The sequence below is a fragment of the Ictidomys tridecemlineatus genome, chromosome 3 (genome assembly GCF_052094955.1).
Source record: "Ictidomys tridecemlineatus isolate mIctTri1 chromosome 3, mIctTri1.hap1, whole genome shotgun sequence".
Lineage (NCBI taxonomy): Eukaryota > Metazoa > Chordata > Mammalia > Rodentia > Sciuridae > Ictidomys > Ictidomys tridecemlineatus.
Window position 1 is genome coordinate 66,087,444 of NC_135479.1, and position 27,580 is coordinate 66,115,023.

General features: G+C 53.4%; 1 pseudogene across 1 annotated transcript; it reads right to left on the reverse strand.

The window, feature by feature from the left end:
• Nucleotides 1-27,580, reverse strand: LOC144376212 (ribosome quality control complex subunit TCF25-like; annotated as a pseudogene). The gene is made up of 16 exons (XR_013436441.1): nt 27,268-27,580; nt 19,677-19,771; nt 18,970-19,034; nt 16,101-16,183; nt 14,420-14,550; nt 13,811-13,910; nt 13,025-13,118; nt 11,935-11,991; nt 11,733-11,809; nt 10,277-10,435; nt 8,779-8,873; nt 3,691-3,849; nt 2,799-2,883; nt 2,068-2,147; nt 587-659; nt 1-239 (listed from the first exon to the last, which is right to left on the reverse strand). The product of XR_013436441.1 is annotated as a ribosome quality control complex subunit TCF25-like (transcript).

Below are 27,580 nucleotides of genomic sequence, written 5' to 3' on the forward strand. Positions count from 1 at the left end.
TGGTACATCCAGCACTTCTACTTCAGGGTCAATCCAGACCAGAACAGAATCAGGAACATAATTGCACAGCGCTGGGCGCAGCAGCCTAAGTGGCTCAGTCCCAGTCCCCCTCCCCCTCGGGGGTTGTCCGCCCGCAATGCCTCCAGGTCACTGAAGTGAAAGCTGGCCATCATGTCTCGCATGGCCAGCATCAACCGGTTCAAGCCTTGGTTGTGGTTCAGACCCCCAGGCACTCCTTCCTGGGGGAGGAAGCAGCAGCGAGACATGTCTGAGCAGGGCCTCTCTGTGCTGGGACTGGGGACATGGGGCCCAAGCAGGGAGATGCGTCATCAAGCCCGGGGCGGCCTGCACCCCAGCACAGGACCTGGACCCTCCTCAGGTCCCTGTCGAGGACATGAAGCTCTGAAAAACCAAAGGCACATGTCTACCCAGGCCAGTGCGAGGCAGGGGGCCAAGCAGCCCTGCGGCTCCCAGGAGCTGTTGGCCCCGCTCCTGCACTGCCCAGCATGGTGCTGACGCTGGACATCTGCATGCAGACGACTGGCTTGAACCACTCAGCACAGAAGCTGAGACATGCCCAACCTACCTCCACAGTGTAATTTGGCAACAGTGACCGGAAGAAGAGGGCAACCATGTTTCCATGGCTGACACGACTTAACCTGAAACAGGAAGTCAAGAGAAGTCATAAAACAAAGCTAGACTCCCCTTGACTCCTCCCAACGCAGGTCAGGGTCTGGCTTGGGGAGGGGCCATGGACACCCAAGGACAACTGGGAAGGAAAGGAAGGGGCGCGGGGGTGGCTCTTCAAGGAGCCTAGTCTGTGAAATGACCACAGCCAGGCTGTCCTCTGCCATGGCACAGGCCTTGTTTCCAAGAAGAACTGCAGTCTCATTGGGGGTGGTGGCCATGCCTGTGCCAGCGACTTGGGAAGCTGAGGTAGACGGATCATGAGTTCAAAGCCAACCTGGGAAAATCAGCAAGATGGCTCCAACATTTAAAAAAGTGCTGGGGCTGTAGCTCAGGGGTAGAGCACCCAGGTTCAATCTCCAGCATCACAAAACAGAAAAGGGCCGCAGATGCACACTTCCTTCAGCACCAGGCCAGCAGAGAACAGAGCCACAGGCAGGGGACACCACGGCCACTGTTTGCTGGATGCCAGGGCCACACCCATGCTCTGAGGAGGATAAAGCCCATGTGGGCAGAGAGCAGACCAAGGTGCCTCTGTACCGCTGACTAATGACCTCCTCCTGAGCTACTGGGGAGCTTGACACAATAGGCTTCACTGTGAACACACAGTCCCATTATAACTTCTACAAAGTTGGTGGGGAAAGGTGGGGATGGAAGGCAGCCTGCCTTAAAAGGGAGGGCTGCCAGCAGCTCTGGGGCTTACCCCAGACAAGCAGCTCCTCAGCACATTTTTCCCCTGCCAGGATGGAACCCAGGTCACACATACTAGGCAAGTGCTCTGCCACTGAGCTAAACCCTGGCCCTTTTGATTTTGAGAAAGGGTCTTGCTAAGCTGTTGTCCTTGAACTTGTGATCCTCCTGGTCTCAGCCCTGAGTAGCTGAGATTATAGGTGTGGCCCTAACACCAGAAGTAAAGGTGAAAGGGCTCTTGTTGGCTCTGAAAGCTGCCCACACTCCGGGGGCAGCCTGGAGGCGGGCTCTGATGTGTTTCTTTGTCACTTTCTGTCCCACCAACCCACTCTCCTTGCCCAGCCTCACAGGCCTTCTTGCTGCCTTCCTGCTGCTCTGGGTATCTCTCGGTGCACTTTGGACTTTACCCTTATCTCTAGGTTCTACAATTCTCATCTGTTCCTACCACGGCAGCTGACCACAGGCAGAGTGGCTTCTTATTCTTCTTCCCACTGCGTTTCTAGTACCTGCTACAAAATCTGGAAAGAAACGCTCAGAGTTGGGTGAATATGTGCAAAGGCAGCTGTGTCCTGAGTGTCACTGCTGCTCCCTCTTCCCTGTGCCTGACCCCTGGCCTTCTGGGCTGCCTTCCGGGGAGCCCCGAGGCACTGACCTGGGTCTGCACAAGCACAATGGGGGTGAGGGCATTACCTCTCTGGTCTGAAGTAGGAGTAGATGGTATCCAGGGGAGGCAGAGGGTCAAACCCCATCACAGACTGTGTGGTCACATCCTTTAGAAAAGGGAGAAACAGTGATGCTAGAGCCTTCTGGGGCAGGTCACTCAACAGAGAAAGGGAATGGGCTTGGCTTTCTGCCCCTGGGCAGAGGCATGGTGGGAAAGGTCAGGCACACAGGAAGTGCCCACGCATGCCATGATCAAACTCACTGTGATGCCCAAGCCACACAGCACGGGCTGAACCACGAGTCACACAAAGCCGGCACAGCCCTGTCCGGCCTCTCTACCCTCTCCCGCCAGCACCACGCTGTCACTACTCATCAGAACAAGCCTTCCTGGCCAGAAGAGATTGGAAGTGCTGTCCTGAGGATCAGCAGAGCAGCTTAGGTAAATTAGTGGTGTCGAGGGCCCCAAGGGACCCCCTGTCCTGGCCGGCCTGACCTGCCTCTTCCTACACACCTGTGGTGCCCATGAGGTTTCCCCACAGCAGCAGCCTGCTCCCAGCAGTGTTGCATGCAGGCCTGGCCACCAGCAAGGCATGTGGGGCCAAGACTATGGGTCCAGCTGCTCCTGGATTGACCAGCACCCCAATAGGCTGAGGGAAGGTACTCATGCCCCCTTTGGCCTCACCCACCGTCCTGCCTGTGGGCTGCCAGGAGCAGGAGGGGAACGGTCACACAGCCCACCATCACGCCCTCCTCCTTACCGGGGGAAGAACAGCCTCCCTGATCTCCGAGAGGATCACATGGCGATGGATGTTTCTGGGTGCACGCTGGTAGAGCATCTTCTGCCTGAGGCCAGGGCAAACAGCAGCAGATTAACCAGTGCCCACCCTGCAAACAGCTAAGCCCTTCCTCCCTGGCAGGTCTCCATCTCCCAAGGATCTCCAGCTTCACCCCCAGATGGCCAGGCAGTCAGTCCATGGTGTGCTGAGTGAGTCTCTGAAGGACCCGAGTGTCACTACAGCTGCGGCATGGGGCCTGCCCCTGCTGGACAGGGTGGGGCGGAGAAGCTGCACAGGGAGCAGAACGTGCTCCTGCCCATTGAAACATCCCCTCTAGTGTGGAGAACAGATGAGTGCACAGTGAATACTGGCTGTGAGGGCCAGGGTTCCAGGGCCCCCACTCTCCCATCATTTCTTCAATTTTACTTAAACAGCAGAGGGCTTCCTCTGGGCAGTTAGGGGAGACTCCTGGCCAGCACAGACCACAGAGTCCTCACTGTACCACCCAGCCTGGCCACAGCAGTCCCAGACCACAATGCTAACAGGGCCAAAGGCCAGACCATGGGTGGGAGTGAGCAAGGGCTGCTGCTTGCTGCTATCTCTGCCAGCAGGTGTGAGCCTGGCACCTGCTATAGCAGATGTGAGAACCAGGTGCACAGCAGTAGGCAGGACAGAATATGGGCAGACCCATGCCACACCTACATTCCCACCTGGACAGTGGCAGCAGCCTTGGGGTCTACATGCTCACCCACAGGAGAGCAGGGCTATGCCAGCGGCAGTAGACATGAAACCACTCTGGCCCACAGCATCTAACATCAGAGGGTGCCCAGAGAGGGCAGGAGGGGCTGACCTGCACGAATACCCAGCATCTCACCTGTTCTCACAAGCCTCCACAGCGGGGTCCCCAGCGTCAACTGCCTAAAGAACCTCACGAACATTTTCCTCCAGCCAGCTAATGGTGGCAGGCTATTTCCAGAGGAAGTGCGACCTCCCGAGGTACGGACTCACCAGCTGGGTAAGGGCAGGGGGCTGGCTGTGGGAGCAAGGTCTGGGTCAGGGATGGGGGGCTGGCTGTGGGAGCAAGGCCAGGGTCAGGGATGGGGGGCTGGGTGGAGCAAGGCCAAGGTCAGGGATGGGGAGCTGGGGGTGGGAACAAGGCCATGGTCAGGGCAGGGGACTGGCTGTGGGAGCAAGACCTGGGTCAGGGATGAAAGCTGGGTGCAGCAAGGCCAAGGTCAGGGATGGGGAGCTGGGTGTGGGAGCAAGGCCTGGGTCAGGGATGGAAAGCTGGGTGGAGCAAGGCCTCGGTCAGGGATGGGAGACTGGCTGTGGGAGCATGGCCAGGGTCAGGGATGGAGAGCTGGGTGGAGCAAGGCCTGGGTCAGGGATTGGGGACTGGCAGTGGGAACAAGGCCTGGGTCAGGGATGGGGAGCTGGGTGGAGCAAGGCCAAGGTCAGGGATGGGGAGCTGGCTGTGGGAATAAGGCCAGGGTCAGGGATGGGGAGCTGGCTGTGGGAGCAAGGCCAGGGTCAGGGATGGGGGACTGGCTGTGGAAGCAAGGCCAGGGTCTGGAATGGGGGACTGGCTATGGGAACAAGGCCTGGGTCAGGGATAGGGAGCTGGGTGGAGCAAGGACAAGGTCAGGGATGGGGAGCTGGGAGGAGAAAGGCCAAGGTCAGGGATGGGGAGCTGGGTGGAACAAGGCCAGGGTCAGGGATGGAGAGCTGGCTGTGGAATAAGGCCAAGGTCAGGGCAGGGGGCTGGCTGTGGGAGCAAGGCCTGGGTCAGGGATGGGGGCTGGCTGTGGGAGCAAGGCCAGGGTCAGGGATGGGGACCTGGGTGGAGCAAGGCCTGGGTCAGGGATGGGGAGCTGGCTGTGGGAGCAAGGCCAGGGTCAGGGATGGGGGGCTGGGTGGAGCAAGGCCAAAGTCAGGGATGGGGAGCTGGGTGTGGGAACTAGGCCATGGTCAGGGCAGGGGACTGGCTGGGGGAGCAATACCAGGGTCAGGGATAGGAGCTGGGTGGAGCAAAGCCAAGGTCAGGGATGGGGAGCTGGGTGTGGGAGCAAGGCCTGGGTCAGGGATGGGGACCTGGGTGGAGCAAGGCCTGAGTCAGGGATGGGGACCTGGTTGGAGCAAGGCCTGGGTCAGGAATGGGAGACTGGCTGTGGGAACAAGGCCTGGGTCAGGGATGAGGAGCTGGGTGGAGCAAGACCAAGGCCAGGGATGGGAAACTGGGTGGAGCAAGGCCAGGGTCAGGGATGGGGAGCTGGCTGTGGGAATAAGGCCAGGGTCAGGCCAGGGGGCTGGCTGTTGGAGCAAGGCCTGTGTCAGGGATGGGGAGCTGGTTGGAGCAAGGCCAAGGTCAGGGATGGGGAGCTGGGTGTAGCAAGACCTGGGTCAGGGATGGGGAGCTAGGTGGAACAAGGCCAGAGTCAGGGATGGGATGCTGGCTGTGGGAGCAAGCCTGGGTCAGGGATGGGGAGCTGGGTGGAGCAAGGTCAGGGTCAGGGTTTGGGGACTGGCTGTGGGAACAAGGCCTGCATCAGGAATGAGGAGCTGGGTGGAGCAAGGCCAGGGTCAGGGATTGAGAGCTGGCTGTGGGAGCAAGCCTGGGTCAGAGATAGGGAGCAGGGGGGAGCAAGGCCTGGGTCAGGGATGGGAGCTGGGTGGAGCAAGGCCTGGGTCAGGGATTGGAGACTGGCTGTGGGAACAAGGCCAGGTTCAGGGATGTGGGACTGGCTTTGGGAGCAAGGCCTGGGTCAGGGATGGGGGACTGGCTGTGGGAACAAGGCCTAGATCAGGGATGAGGAGATGGGTGGAGCAAGGCCAGGGTCAGGGATGGGGCGCTGTGTGGATCAAGACCTGGGTCATGGTTGGGAGCTGGGTGGAGCAAGGCCAGGGTTAGGGATTGAGAGCTGGCTGTGGGAGCAAGCCTGGGTCAGAGATGGGGAGCTGGGTGGAGCAAGGCCTGGGTCAGGGATGAAGAGCTGGGTGGAGCAAGGCCAGGGTCAGGGATATGGTGCTGGGTGGAGTAAGGCCAAGGTGAGGGATGGGGAGCTGGGTGTTGGAACAGGCCATGGTCAGGGCAGGGGACTGGCTGTGGGAGCAAGACCTGGGACAGGGATGGGAGTTAGGTGGAGCAAGGCCAAGGTCAGGGATGGGGAGCTGGATGTGGGAGCAAGACCTGGGTCAGGGATGGGGAGCTGGGTAGAGCAAAGCCTGGGTCAGGGATAGGGGACTGGCTGTGGGAGCAAGGCCAGGGTCAGGGATGGTGAGCCGGGTGGAGCAAGGCCTGGGTCAGGGATGGGGGACTGGCTGTGGGAACAAGGCCTGGGTCAGGGATGGGGGACTGGGTGGAGCAAGGCCCAGATCAGGGATGGGGAGCTGTGTAGAGCAAGGCCAGTGTCAGGGCAGGGGGCTGGCTGTGGGAGCAAAGCCAAGGTCAGGGATAGGGAGCTGGCTGTGGGAGCAAGGCCAGGGTCAGGGATGGGGGACTGGCTGTGGGAGCAAGGCCAGGGTCAGGGATGGGGGACTGGCTATGGGAACAAGGCCTGGGTCAGGGATAGGGAGCTGGGTGGAGCAAGGACAAGGTCAGGGATGGGGAGCTGGATGTGGGAGCAAGACCTGGGTCAGGGATGGGGAGCTGGGTAGAGCAAAGCCTGGGTCAGGGATAGGGGACTGGCTGTGGGAGCAAGGCCAGGGTCAGCGATGGGGAGCTGGGTGGAGCAAGGCCTGGGTCAGGGATGGGGGACTGGCTGTGGGAACAAGGCCTGGGTCAGGGATGGGGGACTGGGTGGAGCAAGGCCCAGATCAGGGATGGGGAGCTGTGTAGAGCAAGGCCAGTGTCAGGGCAGGGGGCTGGCTGTGGGAGCAAAGCCAAGGTCAGGGATAGGGAGCTGGCTGTGGGAGCAAGGCCAGGGTCAGGGATGGGGGACTGGCTGTGGGAGCAAGGCCAGGGTCAGGGATGGGGGACTGGCTATGGGAACAAGGCCTGGGTCAGGGATAGGGAGCTGGGTGGAGCAAGGACAAGGTCAGGGATGGGGAGCTGGATGTGGGAGCAAGACCTGGGTCAGGGATGGGGAGCTGGGTAGAGCAAAGCCTGGGTCAGGTATAGGGGACTGGCTGTGGGAGCAAGGCCAGGGTCAGCGATGGGGAGCTGGGTGGAGCAAGGCCTGGGTCAGGGATAGGGGACTGGCTGTGAGAACAAGGCCTGGGTCAGGGATGGGGAGCTGGGTGGAGCAAGGCCAAAGTCAGGGATGGGGAGCTGGCTGTGGGGGCAAGGCCAGGGTCAGGGATCGGGAGCTGGTTGGAGCAAGGCCTGGGTCAGGGATGGGGGACTGGGTGGAGCAAGGCCCGGGTCAGGGATGGGGAGCTGGGTAGAGCAAGGCCAGTGTCAGGGCAGGGGGCTGGCTGTGGGAGCAAAGCCAAGGTCAGGGATAGGGAGCTGGCTGTGGGAGCAAGGCCAGGGTCAGGGATGGGGGACTGGCTGTGGGAGCAAGGCCAGGGTCAGGGATGGGGAGCTGGGAGGAGAAAGGCCAAGGTCAGGGATGGGGAGCTGGGTGGAGCAAGGCCAGGGTCAGGGATGGAGAGCTGGCTGTGGAATAAGGCCAAGGTCAGGGCAGGGGGCTGGCTGTGGGAGCCAGGCCTGGGTCAGGGATGGGGGACTGGCTGTGGAAACAAGGCCTGGGTCAGGGATAGGGAGCTGGGTGGAGCAAGGACAAGGTTAGGAATGGGGAGCTGGGTAGAGCAAGGCCAATGTCAGGGCAGGGGGCTGGCTGTGGGAGCAAAGCCAAGGTCAGGGATAGGGAGCTGGCTGTGGGAGCAAGGTCAGGGTGCAGGATGGGGGCTGGCTTTGGGAGTAAAGCCTGGGTCAGGGTGGGGCCTGACTTTGGTGCAAAGCCTGTGAGCAGACCCCCCAGCAGGACCTTCTGGAGCAAAAAGAGGCTGTCTCTCTGCTACTGATGGATAGTTCACCTCCTGAAGGGAGGGTATACAGGTCTGCGACTTCGAATTGGTGCTGTCTGTGCTCCTCAGCGAACTGAGTTGCTCAGTGTACATGTGTGTCTGCAGAGAGCAAGTGCAGAGGACGAAGGCTGCCTAGGGAACGGGGATTCTGGGGTGGACCCCCATAACATGTTTTTCTTTCATTTATGTTTTCTTTTTATTTCTGGTACTGGGGATTGAACCCAGGGGTACTCTACCACTAAGTCACATCCCCAGCCTTTTTATTTTTCATATCTTATATATATTTTTAGTTCTAAATGGACACAATATCTTTATTTTATTATTATTTTTATGTGGTACTGAGGATCAAACCCAGTGCCTCACAAGTTCAAGGCAAGTGCTCCACCACTGAACCACAACTCCAGCCCCCTTTATTTTTCCTTTGAGACAGGGTCTCACTGAGTTATTGAGGCTGGATCCCCCTCCTCAGCCTCCAGAGTTGCTGGCATCATAGGCTGTGCCACTACACCTGGCTGTCTCCTCTGTATTTTTTATGAGAAACATGAAAAAAGTGATATGTGCCAATGCAGAATGTGGAACATACTAGCAACAAGAGACCCTCTGCCCACAGCCAGTGCCTGTGGGTCATGCTGTCTGACCTTAAGCCCTGCTGCCCACTCCTGTCAAAAGGCATCAGGTGAACCTCATGTCTTAGGCCAGAGGCCATTTACTTGACCCACCAGTGTTTCTGTTCAGATGTAAGGTGACCCATATGTGGACACAGACTCCAGGCCTTCCTTAGGGGACAGTAACCAACATCCCCAGGGGTTTCCTGTCTCCGAGATTGCTACCAGGCTGAAGCAGGTTTCCAGGTGACAGAGCCACACACACACCCTGACCCTGTGGTGCAGAGCGCACCTGCCACCCCTCCACTGCCCTGAGGGTAAGCGAGGGCCCCCAGGAGGCGACGAGGATGTCCACCAGGTGTTATCCCAGCAGGGTACCAAGGCTCTACCTTATCTCAGCATGTGGTCCAAAGAAGTGGTGATTGGAGACGGTGGCATCTGGCATCGGGCCGCACACTGCAGTACTCGAGCAAGAGCATGAGGACTGCAGGAGGAAGCAGGGGCTCAGGTGCTCAGTGGCCAGGACAAGGACCTGGGGCCCTGTGGGCCCTGATCACAGACACGACTGGAGTCATGACGTCACAGAGGCTGCAAGGCCACGGGGTCCTTGAGTCTGAGCAGCGTTCTGAGCTGCTGCAGGGGGAGTGGCTGAGGATGGGGGTCCACAAAGGATGAGCAGGTACCTCTGCACCCTGGAGGCAGACCCTTGTCCTCAAAGTGCCCTTCCACATCTCAGGGAGACTTGCCATCACCCTTCAAGCATGAGCAACAGACCCTAGGACAGACTGGTGGGAGTGGGTCGGCCAGTGCCCTGGAGGAGGTGACCCCACAGGGCCCCAGGGTAAGGACAGTGGCCAACACATGGTCACGGACTCTGGATGTCCAGTCCTCTGGGTCAGGGCCCCTCCAGCTCTAGTACTGTCCCCATGCAGTACTCTCCGGCTGAGTAGGCAGGGCTTCCCTACACTGCCCACATGCCGAGACCCTGCCAGAGGCAGCTGCTGGAAAAGCCGGCCTACCAACTGCCTCCCAGGGACAAGCCGCAGTAGGGTCTCTCCTGAGGGATAATGGCAGCTCTGTTATTCAACGTGGGCCCCGTGGCCCTGTGTCCCCCACCTCGGCTGGCCTACCGAGGGCTCCCAGTTGCATCGAACCCAAGGGGGACAGAGGTGGCTGCTGGGATGATGGGCTGAGCCCTGAGTTGGTGAGCTGGCTCTGCTCCTGACAGGGAGCTCTGGACACTGCAGGTGGGTCTGCCTGTGCTCGCGTCCACCCAGTGCTGGGGCCTCTCCATGGCTTCATCAGAGCCAACAAAGCAGTGCTGACTCTGGGACTTCCCCTCAGAGGGGCAGTCACCGAGTGTGTGCACACCTCTGTCACAAACACTCCTACCCTCAAGCACAAGGACAGCCTCCTCTAGAGGATCACTTCCTGCGTGCTTGTGAAGAAGGTTCGCCACCCGCTGCCTGAGTAGGCAGCAGGCCCCTGGGCCTGCCCTGGGTGCAGATAGAGGCCTAGTGTGGCGGGGGGGCACCCTGGAAATGCAGGGTCGTACCACATACTGCCTCTGGATCAGGTCCAGGCCCTGCTCAACCCTCTGCTGCTGTTTCTCTCCCTAACACTAAACACCAATGTGCATACCCTGTATCTCTCTCCTGCCCTGTAACTAACAGCAAAGTTAGTGGACACACAGTTTGTCCCTCACCCAAGGCCCCCTCCCACCTGGCTGGCATGCAGTTGGCCCGTTGAGGTGGATAATCAGCTAACTGCAACATCAGCAGTTTTTAGGCTGGCTGGAGAACACAGCTTTCTTTAAGCACAAGGCAGGGCTGGGACCAGGTCTCCACCCTCAGGAAGAACCGCTGCACAGGCCAGCGTGGTACCTACCTCCAGGGAACATGGTGAGTGCCTGCTGGATCAAGAGGGAGGCCTTCTCTCTGGCAAAGCTAAGCTCATGCTGGAGGAGGTCTGTCTGTGACTCAACAGGAAGTATGCCAATGGAACCGAGAAGGCAAAATTTGGGAGCTGCGACAGGTTCCGATGAGCCTACAAGGGAGCAAGAGGCCAGGTGAGGGGCGTGCCCTCTGTGAGGACCAGGTGCACCACAGTGAGCTGACAAAGCGGGCCACCCCCACACCTGGATGTAGGACTTGCTCCACCTGGGGGTCTTCAATGTGCAGAAGGGCAACGTCAGTGGGAAAAGAGCTCTGTTGAGCCCCTCAGGCTCAGCACTGTGGGGGACAGGAGCGACTCTCTCTCCCCACACAGCAGGGTCCAGAGTGAAGGCAGCCAAGCTATGACTGCCCCCACCTAGAGGGGCCACTACCCTCTTCAAACATTTCCCCGCCTTTCTCTGTGTGCGATGTAACAAACATGATCTACTCCATGCTTTTCCATTAACAGGGAATGCTCGTCTCCACAGAGTTCTGTAATCTTATAAACCACCACAAACATTCTTCTGTGGCTGGTTCTGGGGACCCCGTGGGTTTCTTATAGCCATTCTCCTGAGCTCCTGGAATCTCTGTAAACTAGATCCCTGGAAGTGAGACTTCTTGGCTAACTGTATAAAGAGTTATGTGATTTTAAATGATTTACCTGTTTTTCATTACTTATTTTTTATGAAAAATGTATTTCTTTATTCACGAAAAATATGTACTGTGAAAGGTTCAAGCAGAAAAGTAGAACAAGTAGAGGCTCCTCCCCCTCCTCCCCTCCTAGGCCTGAGCCCCCTCTGGACAAGCTCTGTTCAGCTGTTTGTCCCACTCAGTTTGCAGCAGCTACACTAAAGGGAGAGGTGAGACTGATCTTCACACGTGGAGCCTGACCCAACACACCTATACTGCTGCTTCGACTTATATGCAAACCCCACCTGTAGCAAGACAGTGCATGCTCTATAGCACTCAGTGGAGTCCAAGACAAACCCCACTCTCCTGGGTCTGGGGGCCCCAGGATGGCAGGTGGCATTTATGTGCGACTCTGACCTGGAACATGTAACCAATCGTGACTACCCAGACTGTCGTCCCCACACTCAGGACCTAGGGTCCCTGTCAGCCCTGCATCACAACCTCCCTCACTGAGTGGCTGTCCCTTTCTGTGCCTAGCATGCCCAGCTCTGTGGTCTGCCTGACTGTCCATTACTAAGCACCATCTCTACACGCACACTCGATGCAGTTGTGTGCTCATCTTGGGGATCTGATGCAAGGCTGCTTCCCTCTGGGAAGACCTGATTCTGCTCAACAGCAGAGATGAGGGAGACTAAAGGGCAGGAGGTCCCTGGAACCCACCCTGGCTCTGCTTCATGGCCTCACCATGGCTACTAGTCACAATGCAAGCGCACACCTACCTCCCATTCCTGGAAGAGGCGGATCAAGTACTCATAGTTCCGGGCCCGCAACAAGCAACAGCATGCACAGCTCAAGGCTTCGCAGGCAGCACAGTGAGGGGAGAGCAAAGAGAGCAAGGAAAATGTCAGGGCCCAGGGTCTCTGCAGCCCACAAGCCCCTGCCGTGAGGACTGGCAGGAGTGGATCCCTGGTGGACACTCACCTCAGGATGAGCTTGCAGAACTCCAAGCTCATCTGCTTGTAGAGGGCCAGGTAGAAGCTTTTACATCCAAAAAGGTCCATGTGAGTTCAAGTGGCAGCAAACAGCAGAGCAGCCTCTGAGGGCCACCTGGCTCCACGCCAGTGTCCAGGTCCTCATACGAGTCTGCGAATGCCTTTTGTGTCTGGGGAGAAGCTTTGTGTGTGCCTGAAGAGCTGAACACACACCAATGTACTGAAAGTTTTTAAAAAATTTTTGTTGTTGAGGCTGGGATTGTGGCTCAGCTGTAGAGCGCTTGCCTAGCACAGGTGGGACCTGGGTTCAATCCTCAGCACCACATTAAAAAAAAAGGCACTGTGTTGTGTCCACCTACAACTAAAAAATAAATATTTAAAAAAAGAGTTTAAAAATTTTGTTGTTGTAGATGGACAGAATATTTTCTATTTTATTTATTTTTATGTGGTGCTGCTGAAGATCAAACCAGTGCTTCTCATGTGCTAGGCAAGAGCTCTGCCACTGAGCTACAGCCTCAGCTCCCTGAAAACCAAGCTTTTTGAAATCATTATCATGCTTTTGGTTTGCTACTTGTCATTCAAGGGAAATGAGCTAAAAACGGTTATAATTATGATCTTAATTTACTCTCAAATTTCAATGGTGCTACTGTTGGGTACATAAAGCTGTGTGACTTTAGTCATCATGTAGACTTATTTTTAGAACTGAGAGTTTACTAGAAAAAGAAACCAGTGGAGAAAGTCTAGACAGAGTGCCCGGTGCAGCCAAGTTGCTGCACTGAGACAGGGCATGGTGGCCATAAGGTGGGGGCTATGCCACAGCCAAGCAGCGCTGCCCAGAGCAGCAAGAATACACACAGGACAGCAGGGAGACTGCTGCAGTCATGCAGGCCTGCCTCGGGGCTGATGCCAGAGGTGGTCAGCACAGAAATGTCATAAAGCAGAGTATAGACCCAGGTCTGCTCTGTCAGGCTGAATCTGACTTAAGCATCACTGATTTAAGAATCAAGACACAGGCCTGTGTGGCCTGCAGAAGTATCCCAGGCCCACAGGGAGGGCTGCCCTCAGGAGAGGCAGCTCACCTGTTCTCGGATCTGTGGTAGTCCAGCCGGCATGTCCCACTGGTGAGACTGAACAGGGGGTGGAAGGCACACTCCATGCTGTACAGTGCTCGCTCTGTGGGCAGCAACACAGAGGCAGGAGTCAGCCACAGTAGGCGCCTGCAACTCCCAAGACCCCAAACAAGCGAAGCACTGGAAAGAAGGGGTCACAGAATTGGGATCCTGCAATGGGACCTCCTAGGTTTCCCTGGTGCCACGGCATTAATTGCAGCCACAGAACATGTGAGCCTGAATGAGAAATGCCCTTGACACCATGGGGTGCAACTGCCACATGTCCTGTTCATGCCCAGTCCCCAGGTGATACAAACATGGCCCAGACGCCCACAGCAGCGTGCGCGCACACACGGAAGAGCAACTAGAACCACCAACTGATGACGGATTCGCCAACCACGTCTGTCCAAAGGGGGAGTACTATCCAGCCAAGAGCACACGCAAACCTGGGTCACACCATACATGGGACACACAACCAATGGGCAGAGACCACGCACAGTGCTTCCACTGAATGGCTCCCCACACAGGTAGGGCCATGGAGAGTCTGACCAGAAGTCAGGGGTTCTGGGGCCTGGGGGAAGATAGAAGATGGCAGGCTGTTTTCCTGAAATGGACTGCAGTGATGGCTGCCCAGTTCCGGGACACATTAAACCAGGCATGACACACCTTCCACAAAGTGCTACATGACAACGTCCTGCCACCTGCATCTGCTCTAGTGGCGAGAACAGGCAGGCTGCACTGCCTACTGGGTCTCACCTATGAGGTCTCGTGCCATCTCCTGATCCTCTTGAAAGCGGTAGGCATCACTGAGCTGCAGGAGTGAGTCCACATGGTAGGGGCTTGTCTGGAGCAGAACCTACCAGAAAAGAAGGGCAGCTCTGTAGAAAGGTCACAGCCAGGAACCCACAGGACATCCCTGCAGTCCACCAGGACCTGTGCACACCAGGAGACATGATCACCAGGTGACAGACTAAATTCCCTTTGGACTCCAAGTGTGCACTGCTATTACCCAGCCAAGGCCTGGACCTGGCTCCAGGTGGGAACTGGGGACACTGCCTGCTCAGTGGGGCTGTATTGGCTCCCAGGTCTCAGAACAGAGGACTGAAAGCAAGCAGGTTCCCGCCCCCCCTACATGGGGGACATGGGGCCAGCAGGATCTACCTGCTCCCCCTACCTCCCCAGTGAGGCCCAAGACAGAGGCAGCACCTGGGAAGGACCATAGTGCCACTACACGCAGCTCCCAGCAGGAGAGCACCTGAGTGCCAAGTCTCCACAGTGCCCCTCGGGTCCAGGGGCCCCACTGCCAGGGGAGCAGCTGCCGGGGTACTCGCCCTCCACCCACTGGCAGTTGCAGGGCCCACGCACCACAACGTTGTTTGGCTCCATGGACTCCACGGCCACCAGGAACTTGTGCTGTGCCTGCTGGTACTCCTCACTGTGTTCAAACGCAAAGAAGGAAAGGCCTTTTTTCGATTCCAACAGCCGCATAGACAGACCTGGCAGGTGAGAGTACACAGAGAGGGTGTGCTGGAGGCCAGGACATGGCGCCTCTACAGAGCACAGTAGCCCCAACAGTCTCCCTTGTGCTGTTCTCAGAAAGGACTCTGTGATACCAACCCACTCGATCTGAGGGGTCTCACAGGTCACCCAGGCCTGGGGCTGGGCTGCCTCTGGGCCAGAGGCTGACGTCCGAGGAGACTCTCTCAGAACACCTGGGCCTGCTTCCCACTGCTTGCTTGGGCTGTCCCGGGAGCTGGCCTCTGTCTGCTTTCCACAAAGACTCACTTCTCTATAGAATTCAGATGAGCTCCGGGAAAGGATGGAGCCGAAGTGGCCCAGGACAACAAACCTCAGGGATGGGAGCATGGAGGTCCATCTGGGTGCTGGTTGGGACCAGCAGCCAGGGTGGCTGTGAGGGGCTGGGGCAGGAGGCGTGCAGTGGGCACAGGGCCAGGTCAGAGGCCTTGGCCACGTGTAACCCCTGACCAAATATGGTTCTGCTCCTTTTGTGTGACTGTGTGGAGGGACCATTTCCTCTGGCTAACCTGAAAAACTCAGTCTGCTAAGACAACTGCTAAATGGCCAATGGTTCTCATGGGCTTCCCCTGAGCTACTCCTTCCTGAGAGCCCAGCCCAAGGTCCAAGTCCTGCAGATTGAGACAATGAGCCCCTATCTCTACCATGTTCGGGTTCCTTTGCTAGAAGGGCAAGAGGCCTGGTGGGAACAGAAGATACATGAGAGGCATCAGGGTTGATCCTACAAGCACAGGTCCCGAACTCCCAGGCGATCCTCACTAGGAGTCCAAGGGGATTCTTCTAGAGTCCCCAACCCCACAGGCACAGCAGGTGAGGTGCGTTGGTTACCACCCTCCACACATGTCCTCCACACACCCATGACCTCTTCTACAGTATGTGCCCCATCAACCTGCAGAGGGCTGTCTGGATGCTTCTCTACGCTGTGCAGCCGATGCCCAGAGAGGGCATTCACTTCCTACCCTGCACCTTCTGCATGGCTGTTTTCTTTAAATGTAAAACTATCATACATTATTGATTTTTTAAAATATTTTTAGTTGTAGATGGACACAATACCTTTATATTGCTTATTTAGTTTTATGTGGTGTTAGGAATCGAACCCAAGGCCTCATACATGCTAGGCAAGCGCTCTACCACTGAGCTACAACCCCAGCCCCCAAATTATCATAATGTGAAAACAAACTCAAGGGCTGAGGATGCAGCTCAGCAGCAGAACCCAGCCTGGCATGTGTGGCTTGGAGGGCTCGGGCTCAGTGCCAGCACACACAAAAAAAAACACTTAAAAATGCAAGCCTCTGTTCAGCTGCTTCCTGTAGCATGGCACCCAGAGGACGAGGCAGACGGCAAGGAAGTTGAAAGCTTCTGCACAGGTCAGGCCAGCTGGGGTCATACAGGCTGCTGCACCCTCAGAAACACCATACCTCACACACAGCTGCACATGGTGCTGCAAGGCCCACCCGGAAGGCACTGAGGCCAGCGTGCCAGCCCCCTGCTGCAGGAGTGACAGACTCACCTGGCTTGCTGTACCGTGGCCAGGTGCTCTTGGGGTTCGTCAGCCACGTGCACTTGGGGTATACACGCTGCCTCTGTTGCGACCTGGGGAGGAGGAGACAGGCACAGCTTTACCTCCACGGGCCAGGGGCCAGGCTGGCCGCCCAATCCCTCCAGCTCTCCCTGGAGGCAGAGCAGTGGGCAGGGGGCACACAGGGAGGGAGAGCAAAGCACTGCTGCGTGAAGAGGGGACCCCAGTTGCGACCTGTGCAAGCAGCTACCATCAGGTCCAGGGGAACAGGGAGGCCAACAGTCCAGCATGAAGGCAAGAGGGACAAAAAGGAAACAAAAGTGAAACCCTAGAACATGGTGCAGAGCAGGAGCTCAAGGCCACTGAAATTCCCTGAGCAAACAAGCTGCTTCCTGTGGGACAGGCTGCACAAGAGGAATGCCTGGCCGTGGCCAGAGGCAAATTAGGGAAGTGGACCTCTGACCCAGACCCCAGCAATATGACTCCAATCTTTGAAAAGAAAAACATGGAAACAATGAGGAAAACTGAGGAGGAAATTGGCATATTTCTGCAAGGAAGAAGACCGAGAGCAGAGTGTTAAGGGTCCTCAGGCACCCAGCTCCCTGCAACTCTTGTGTGAACGACAAGTTGAGGGTACCAGGCCCCCTTTGGGCAAGAATTCTTAGCTGCTGTTAGGGCGTCTGGCTCCCCTGCCAGGTGGCATCTTAGCCAGGCCTGGAAGGGCTGCACCCTGAGCTGAGTGATGGGATGTGGATGTGTGTAGACCAATCTCTAGGCTTTTCAACAGTGCCCTATTTCACTAAAACAAAACAAGGAATAAGGAGCTGTACTACCCGGAACAGGACAAAACAGCATCTTTCTTTTCTCAAAAAGAGACATGAAAACTGTGTGAGAAGAACAAATGCACACACAAAAAAAGCATGGCCAGAGGCTGAGAGGCACAACATGGCACAACTCTACACACGCAGCAAGCAGTGGAAAGGAATCCACCAGTGCCTGGAAGTCTACAGCATCCTGGGCACCGCCAGGTCTGTCTGAGGTGAGCTGCCAGCCAGAAGTCTAGGGGAGGAGGGAGCCCTGATGGATGCTGGAGGGAGGGTCAGGAGGAGAACCTTAAGGGTCGCAACACAGAGGGTGTGGAGACAGCCCAGACAGGGGGAAGGGAGCAGACCCCATCTGTCTCAGGAGGAAGTCAGATTCCCCCCAAAGATCAGTGCACAGCTATATGGAAACCCTGAATGGTCACCAGGAGGGAGGAACAGAAAGGAGCTAAGGTTTGGTCTCTGAACAACAGGACAAGGGTGGGGGACCAAGAAGGAGGGAACCACAGCTTTTCACTGAACATACTTCAACAGGACTTAAATTTTTGAAGAAACAAACAACAAAAATGTGTGCTACTATAAAGGTAGTAAGTGAGCTGACCTGGTTACAGACCTGTGGTCCTGGCTGCCTGGGAGGCTGAGGGGGAGGCCCATGCAGACTCATGAGTGTGCGACCAGCCTGGGAAGCACGGAGGGCCTCACCTCAAAAATAGATACATAAAACTGAAATATGTGCAGGGGGCAGCTCAGAGGTATGTGGCTTGGAGGTGTGTGGCTGTGGGTTCACTCCCTAGCACCATAAAAACTAAAAAACAAATGTAATTATTAACTAATGACTGATAATAACTATAATTTACAAAAATAAGATGATGCAAAAATGTAACACAGGGGCAGGCAGACAGAGCTGGGCTGAACGGCAGAACTCGGCCTGAGCAGCGCAGGTAGTGGCTCATGTAAGTGCTTTTCACAAATAACCCAAAACACACAGAAGTCAGAAACCCATGAGTCCCCAAACACTTAAAAACAAAAATACAAGGCAAAAACTGTTAAACACAAGGAAAGTGGGAACAAACGAAGTCTGAAAATAATCCTTGGCCCACTCATGACCCAACAGACACCAGTCAGACAGGGGCGCCACATGCACACCTCACGCAGTTTCAAGGCACTGTGTGGTCGAGAATGTAGCTGAGGACGACCGAGTGCAGGTGGGCCTCGGCGGCACCGTTCCTGGGAGGGCAGCTGGGCAAGGCGCAGGTACTCAAGGAAACCCATAGTGGGCCACTTCTCGGAGGGCTGCATGGATGCAGGGGGCCTGTAGCCAAGGTGTGGACATGCCTATCCTTGGCCTAACAAAGAACCCTGTGCATCAGGCACAGAAGACACCTGGGACTCCGACATGCCAAAGCCAGCACAGCTTCCTCGAGAGGCGTGCAGAAAGGCCTGAGGACATGGCCACAGGTGATCGGAATAAGAGGGGAACATTTCTACACTGCTTCAGAGCTTTAACAAAAAGCATTCAGCTCTATAATCAGAAAACACATACTTAAAAAGACACAAGCTTCCGGATGTTTCGGTACGGAGATGGAGAGTGGAACTCCCACCTCCTACAGAAAGTCCCAGGATGGGCTCTGACTTCCCCTGGAAAAGCCAAGGGACACTCCACTGCCTGCTCACCATCAGCTGACACTGCAGAAGCTGACTAGCCAGGAACGAGTTAGGTGACATAAAACTGATCTCAGAACCCAAACTTTTTGTCATTTTTCCTGCTGGTGGAGAAACAAAATGGATCTGTCTAAAATTTCAGGATTCAAAGTTTAACAGCTTGTAGGACCTTTTTAAAAAATATGGGGTGCACAGTTGAGAAGGTGTGAAACAGCCTGGCCTCCTGGCGTCTCAGCCATCTGCCCAGGCCCTGGAAGGGCTCCATCTGTCCAGTGTGGCTTTCAGTACTCTCCCCCAGGGTTTTCAATGGCTCCCCCACCCATAAGAAATGAAAGCAGGTAAAAACAGCTTGAGAATGCAGCTACTGTGGGCCTTACCTTTGCTCCCCCAGGACCACTCGAGCACCAAAATACCGTTTCAGTTCTGTGTCGGATTCAAGTGTCTAGAATGTGGGAAATGTGAGGAAAAAAAATTAAGTCAGGCTTTCCTACAATGACTTGAAATTGCAGAAAGCTAAGTAAGAGTCCAGCCAAAGAACAATGATTTGGGGCTTGAAAGGTGATTTCTAGGCCTGCTTTCTTTAAATCTGCCACCTGCAATAGGACCTGACCACTACTGGCCCCATGGGGCACCCAAGGGATGCAGTGGGTCACTGCTAGGAGAGAACCTGGGGTAGGTCTCCCCTGTGGGTCCAGTGTTCATCTGCCATGCTTCGTACAGGGAGCTGCTGCAGAGCTGGTCCAGGCTGCCTGGGGCTCCCACCTGCTCCTGACTGGGCCAGCTCCTCTGGGCAGCGAGAAGCTCCTCAGTGACGCTTCACCAGAAGTGGTTGCTCCCAGAAGGCACAGAGCTGCCTGGAGCACAGTGGGCAGCAGGCAGGGCAGGGACCTGCATGCAGTACCCCTGGGGCCGCCACTGATCTCAAGGACTTTAGCACAAACTTCATCAGGGTTCCTACAGAATCAGCCAAAGCAAATTCAGAAAATTATACCTCCAAGAAAAACCCGACACAGGTGGCACGTGGCAGGATGCCACAGCCCTTCCCTGATATGCCAGCCTCCTCGTTACCACAGGGTCCCCATACCTGCTCCAGGGGTGCAGCCTTGGCCACATTTCCTTCCCGCTTGGTCTCTGGGTTTCCACTCTGAATCCTTCCTTTGTTCTCTGACACTGCAGTATCTGTTAACACACAATCAGATTCTCTCCATTCACCCCCGGGTCGTCCTCAAGATCCTCGACATTTATCTGGAGAAACAAGCCGAGGGCATTTCTGCACAGGGGTCACAGTGTACGTGGCGAAGTAGAGCTGAGCCAGATGTGAAGACGACTTGCCATGCCTGTCACCCCAGAGACTCTATTTGGGAGGCTGAGTCAGGAGGAAGGCAAATTTGAGGCCAGCCTGAGCAACCTCAGTGACAAAGTGAAAAATAGAGGGCTGGGGGTACAGTTTAGTGGTACATCACCCCTGAGTTCAATTCCAATACTTCAAACTAAAAAAACAAGGGGAGTATTATAAGGATTATAATTTTCTTTTTTCTTTTTTTTTTTTTAGAGAGAGAGAGAGAGAGAGAGAGAGAATTTTTTTTAATATTTATTTTTTTTAGTTCTCGGCGGACACAACATCTTTGTTGGTATGTGGTGCTGAGGATCGAACCCGGGCCGCACGCATGCCAGGCGAGCAGGCTACCACTTGAGCCACATCCCCAGCCCTATAATTTTCTAATATTGTTCTTGTTCATGTTAAAATAATTTTGTCCTCATGTCTGATGAGGCAATTCTCCTGTCCCAGCGTCTAGAGTTACTGGGGTTACAGGCATGACCACTATGCCTAGCAGGGAGTTTTGTTCTTGATGCAATCAACATCAAATGACTAATTGTTGTCACCACTCTGGAAAATAGCATGGAGATTCCTCAGAAAATCTAGAGTGATACCACCATTTTACACAGTTATCCCACTCCTCAGTTTATACCCAAAGGACTAAGTTCTATAATGATACAGCCACATCAATGGTGATAGTAACTCAATTCACAATAGCTAAACTATGGAACCAACCTTGGTGTCCTTCAACAGATGAAAGGACAAAGAAAATGTGATTGGTGTGTGTGTGTGTGTGTGTATATATATATATATATATATATATATACATACACACACACACACACATATATATGTGTATATATATATATACACACACACAATGAAATATAAATGTATATATTTTTATGTATGTATATAAATATATATATACTCATATACACATATGTGTGTGTGTATATATATATATATATATATATATATATATATACACACACAATGAAATATTAATCAGCTTTAAAAAAGAATAAAATTATGGCATTGCTGATAACTGGACAGAGCTGGAGAATATGATGCTAAGCAAAATAAGCCAATCTCGAAAAACCAAAGCAGAATATTTTCTCTGATATGTGAATGCTAATTCATAGCAAGTGGGAGTGGGGTGGCTAGGAAGACTAGAAGCGCTCTGGATTAGATAGAGGGGAGTAAAAGGAAGGGAGGGGGGATGGAGGTAGGAAGAACAGTAAAATGAATCGGACATTATAACCCTTTGTGCACACATGACTACATGAACGGTGAAACTCTACATCATGTAAAACCAGAAAACAAGAAGTTATACTCCATTTATGTATGATGTGTCAAAATACATTCTTTTTTTAAAAAAATTACTTTTTAGTTTTTAGATGGACACAATATTTCATTTTTTTGTGGTGCTGATGGAAACCAGTGCCTCATGAATGCTAGGTAAGCGCTCTACCACTGAGCCACAGCCCCAGCCCCTGTCAAAATGCATTCTACTGTCATGTGTAACTAATTAGAATAATTTTAAAAAAAAATTATTTATATATGACAGCGAAATGCATTACAATTCTTATTACACATACAGAGCACAATTTTTCGTATCTCTGGTTATATAAAAAGTATATTCATACCAATTCATGTCTTCATACGTGTATTTTGGATAATAATGTCCATAACATTCCACCATCATTTCTAACCCCATGCCCCCTCCCCTCCTTTCCCTTCCCACCCCACTGCCCTATCTAGAGTTTGTCTATTCTTCTCACGCTCTCCTTCCCTACCTATGAATCAGCCTCTTTATATCAGGAAAACATTCAACATTTGCTTTTGGGGATTGGCTAACTTCACTCAGCATTTTCTTCTCTAACTCTATCCATTTACCTGCAATGTCATGATTTTATTCTCTTTTATTGCTGAGTAACATTCCATTGTGTATATATGCCACATTTTTTTAATCCATTCATCTGTTGAAGGGCATCTAGGTGGTTTCCACAGTTTAGCTATTGTGAATTGTGCTGCTATAAACATTGAGTGGCCGCATTCCTGTATTATGCTGTTTTTAAGTCCTCTGGGTATAGAACAAGGAGGGGGATAGCTGGGCCAAATGGTGGTTCCATTCCCAATTTTCTAAGAAATCTCCATACTGCTTTCCTTATTGGCTGCACCAATTTGCAGTCCCACCAGCAGTGTATAAGTGTTCCCTTTTCCCCATATCCTCACCAACACTTGTTGTTTGTATTCATAATAGATGCCATTCTCACTGGAGTGAGATGAAATCTTAGAGTAGCTTTGATTTGCATTTCTCTAGTTGCTAGTGATGATGAACACTTTTTCATATATTTTTTGACTGACTATATATCATCTTCTGAGAAGTTCAGGACAAATAATTAAAAAATAATAAAATGACTATCACAGGTGTGGTGGTACATGCCTATAATCCTAGTGGCTGAGGCTGATCGCAGGTTCAAAGCCAGCCTCAGCAACTTATCAAAGCTGTAAGCATCCTAGTGAGAACTTGTCTCAAAAGAAAAAAAATTGGGGCTGCAGTTGTGGCTCAGTGGTGGAGCGTTCACCTAACATGCGTGAGACACTGGGTTCAATCCTCAGCACCATATAAAAATAAAATAATAAAATAAATATATTGTGCCCACCTATAACTAAAAAAATTTATTAAAAAAATAAAAAAAAATTAAAAAGGGCTGGGGATGTGGCTTAGTAGTTAAGCACCCTTGGGTTCAATTCCCAGTACCAAAGGAAAAAAAAAATCAAATGACTATCAAAAATAAAGATGACACAGTGTTGGCAAGTTTAAAACCACCACAGCATTTCAAGTCTTTATTCCAGCCTAACAGCAGCAGCCTGAACACTGAAATTTATTTTTAAATTTTTTTTTTATTTAATAGCACAATTTAAACGTATTTCAATTACCATCAGGGAACAGCAACTATACTGTACACGAAAACAAGACAGACATACACACATAATTCTTTGAAAGGGACTGAGGAAAAATTTTTCAATGCAATAAAGAGATGAGCAGCCACATGTCTGCCCAGGTGTCAGTGCTCCATGCTCACAGAGCAGCCTGGGAATCCACTACAGGTTGCAAAATGTGACGAGATGGTTCACAAAAGAAGACAAATAGGGGCTGGGGTTGTGACTCAGTGGTAAAGCGATCACCTAGCACATGTGAGGCCCTGGGTTCGATCCTCAGCACCACATAAAAATAAAATAAAGATATTGTGTCCATCTACAACTAAAAAATATTAATAAAAAGAAGACAAACAAATGGACAATAGGCACATGGAAAGACACCCAACAACATCTTTATTGAAATGTAAATCAAAAGCCAGTGAGGAGCACTGTCCCTGCTGAGGGCTGGGGGCATAGGCTGCCAACACCAATTCCCTGGAGGCTGGAGCACCTTCAGCCTCACACAGCCCATAGGAAGGTAGGATAAAATGCTGGAGGAGCACTCAGCACCTGCTGGTCCAGGTATACGCATCCACTCCCGATGTAGCAGTTCTCCCTGTAGATGCCCCATCAGCCAAAATGAAACCCAAACCCACAAAACACTTGTCCTTAGAGCTCAGCAATTCCAGGCAGAGCAGCCCCCAACCAGAACTGAGTCAGACCCCTGAAACACCACGAATGAACACCCTGCAATACACTGCTACTCAGCAAGAAGGAGCTGACCGCGAAAACCCACAGCCTGCATGAAACTCAAAAGCACAGGCTAAGCAAGCGAGGACAGAAGGAAAGAGCACATTCTGGAAGACTCTGCTGGTGGGAAATGCAGACACAGGCAGGACTCACACGCAGGGAAAGGGGGCACAGGCTGCAGGGTGGCAAGCTCTCAGAATGTGGTGTGGTACTCATGCTGTGCATGCCTCTGTCAAGACTCACTACATACCCCTGGGGTGCATCTGACTGCACTTCATCTGACTTAACTTCAGTAAGCTGTCTTTAGGACCCCCTGACTGAGACAGTAAAGGTGATTTCTAACCAAAGCCAAAGGAACACCCATGAGCCATGCATGACACCAAGGTCCACACTCTAGGCCGCAGGTGAGGAGCAGGCCTATAGGTGTCTGCGTCCATTTCCCCAGGAGGCTTTTCTTCTAGAAAAGCTCTCTTGCTTCCTCCATTTCAACATCACATCATTTCCGTGCTTGCTGAGTGCCCACTGAGGGCCCAGCATGTCTTCACCACAGTCCCACAAGGCCAAGGAAAGCATCCCCAAAGCTTTCATCAGGTATCTCATCAATGCTCCTACATCCAGAAGAGGTGGATCCCACATTGGAATGGAAGTCACTGACTCTACAGCCCAGGAGCCTGCACCCTGAGGAAGACATGCCTTCGGTCTTCCAGGAGGAGCTCTGTGCATGCCTGCTGGGTGATGGGGACACACAGCTAGCAACAAAGTCCTTTCAGGAAGCAGACACTTCAGCCCCAGGAAGCAACCCATGCAAAACACAAAGAACAAACAAGTAATGTATACAGTATGTTCGCAGGAGATGGAAAAGGGCCAGAATAGAGGGAATGGGACTGTAGGGCAACTGTGACCATAATCAGACTGTATGGCGGTATGACGGGGAAGAGACTCTGCCTCTGAGGGAGGAAAGATCCAGCCATGTGTTGGTACTTGAACATGGGGAACTGTAGGCATAGAGGGCAGCAAAGGAAGGGAAGTGTGGCTGAGCAGAGCAGGCTAGAAAAGCAAGTGAGGAGAGCTGTCTAGGCACCCTGGACAAGCAGAGGTGGAGACTGGGAAGAATGGGTCACGATCCTGTGCACTTAGAGCCACGCAGGACTTTTCAATGGTTTGCACAAATGTCAAGAGACCAGGGACATCTTCCAGGTGGCTGATCTTGGCATGTGGTTTTCAACAGAGACAGGGAAGCCTGAGGAGCAGGTAAGCCCTAGTCTGTAAGGTCAGGTGCATTTGGACACATGGATACAGATATAGAGCTCATGCACAAATACAGAGACTGGGAAGGAGACCTAAGCCAGTGATACTAATACCCTCAGAAAGCAGGGGCTGGGGGTGCAGTTTGGTGGAAGAGGATACTTAGCATGCATGAGGCCCTGGGCTCAATCCCCAGCACCACAATGCAAGCTCCCAGCAACTGGAGAGGCTGAGACAGGAAGACCACCAGTTTGAAGCCAGCCTCAGCAATTCTGTGAGACATGCAGCAATTTAGCAAGACCCTGCTTCAGTAATAAAATGCCCCTGATTCAATCCCCAGTACAAAAGTCAAAACTAAACAACAACAACAACACAACAAAACACCCCAAACAAGCAGAAGGCTTACACAATCACAAAGCCCCAGCCAATCTCTTGGACCAGAGTGATTTCAAGGAGGGATTCACATAAGCATCATTTTTTCCCATTCAGATATACAATCATCTCTTCTTTTTTTTCATAACCCTGAACACCTCTATTTCTCTATTCACCCACGAATTTTTACCAGCAGGGACAATATAATTTTGTGGTTTAGAGAGCACAAGTTTCAAATAAAAAAGCCTAAATTTAATTATGTGTATGTGGGTTTTTTCTGTTTTCTTCTTTTGCAGTGCTAGGGATGGAGCCCTTGCCTCCAATGCCCGAGGCAAGGGATCCAGCACTGAGCCACAGCCCAGTATAAATTGAAGATGTCACCGCTGCTGTCAACATCACCCCCCTTCCCAGACTGTGAGGAAGAAATGAGTGGTACCCAGAACATGTAAATGCCCTCCGCCTGGGAGTTATTCTTAAAGACAATCTGGAGGGCATTTGAATAAGGACAAAAGGTTTGTGAAGTGGCAGACTTCACAACTGATCCTGAGCTGGTAATAATGGGACAGGATGAAAAGTGGTGCATCCTGAGAGTTGTCAGAAACAGGACTGGCAAGTTTAAGGGCAAGTGGTGTACTGTCTGGGATGTTTTTAAGTCATCCCTGGAGAGAAGGGAGTGAAAGTCCAAGGCAGATAGTAGTTGCCAAGTGTCCATAATTAGGGAACGCGGGGATGGACACATGAACTACCTGTACTACCATATCTCTGTGTTTGAAATTTTCCATAATAAAAAAGATAGAAAGAAATAGAAAGCTGGGGAGAGTTACTTTCAGGCTGAGAAATAGAAGAGATCGGGTACAGACAGAGAATTCAAAGAAGGGACTTCAGTCCCACCTCCACCAGACTATGGGGTTAGACCAGCTCTTAAGTGGCAAGGTCAACAACTTTTAAAGCAAATCCCCAAACTATCTAAGGACAATTTCCATACTCCACAATGTCTTTTAACATTATAGCCTTTTAACTTGCCAACTCGATAAAAACTCAGGGGCAACTGAGACTGATAACAAGGTGAGCAAAACAGTCATGCTACCTGCCAGCTCAGAGAAGCCACTATCAGATAACCCATACAAATGAGAAACTACAAATGAGGCCCGTGCTAAGGGGAAAACATTGTGGGACCAGCGGGCATTTCACTTTCCTTTACCTCCCTGTAGCGGACACCTAGGTGAGGGAGGCAGGAAGGAGCAAGATGCAACATCCCCGGTTAGGCAGAGGTGTTACGAATAAACTGAAAGATTTTGGAGATGCTAGACTATGAAATCTAGGAAGATCCGAATCAGGAAGCCCTGCCCCACCCCTTCACTGCAGCGCAGTCAACAGCCGCACTCTGCCCTGGCACTCTGCCCCTGAACGCCGCTGCCCCACCCTCCCCTCTGCAGTGAGGGGACCCCCTCCTTTCTGACACCGCCCCTGCTCACCCCAGCCTCACTTCTATCATCACACACCACCGTCCCCGCAGCAGCAGCCGCCCTCCCTGCAGCAGCGCAGTCCCATCACTCATCCCCTTCACTTCGACCCCCTTAGCCGGTCCTGCCCGCCACAACCCCACCCACCGTAAGAAGCCACACCCTCCCCGCTGTAGCTCAATTTCGTCTACCCACCCCAGCTTTCCTCTTTAGTCCCACCCCTGGAGGTCAGAGCCACACCCTCTTAGCGAAGCCCCCGCCTTGCCCAATGCAGCTCAGTATCATCACCTGGGCCCTTAGCTGCTCGCCCCGCCTACTTGGTCCTTAGCCCCGCCCCTAATCAGCACAGCCCCACCTTCTCCTCTGCGACCCTACCTGCCCTCTACACCGTCCCCGCTCGCCCCGTCGCGCCCTAGCCCCGCCCCTTACGTCATGGCCCCGCCCTCTCCACTGCAGAGCTGCCCGTAGCCCGGCCCCACCCATGACATCAAGACCCCGCCCACCAGTCCACCGCAGTACAGACCCAACTTTACACCCACCCCGCCCTCCCATGACGTCACGCTCCGCCCCCCGCCCCCACAGGTTGCCCCGCTCCTCACCAGCTTGAACTGGTTGTTGACTTGGACACCCTCCTTCCCTGAGCCACCTGGGCGCGGGACTGCCGCCGGCCCCCAGACCCCGTTTTGGTCCTTCTTCTTCTGCGTCATCATCATCACGGAGGACAAACTGCAGGGCGGGCACCGGCCTGAAGGGCTCCTGGCCGCGCTGTTCCCCCCTCAGCCTCTGGAGGGCTGGGGCGACATAGGACCCGACGGCCTGACGTCTAGAGAGAAAGAGAAGGAAGAGCAGAAATGAAAGCGGCTGGCGAGCCTGCGCACTGAGGGTGCGCTGGTGCATGGCGCCTGCGCGCTG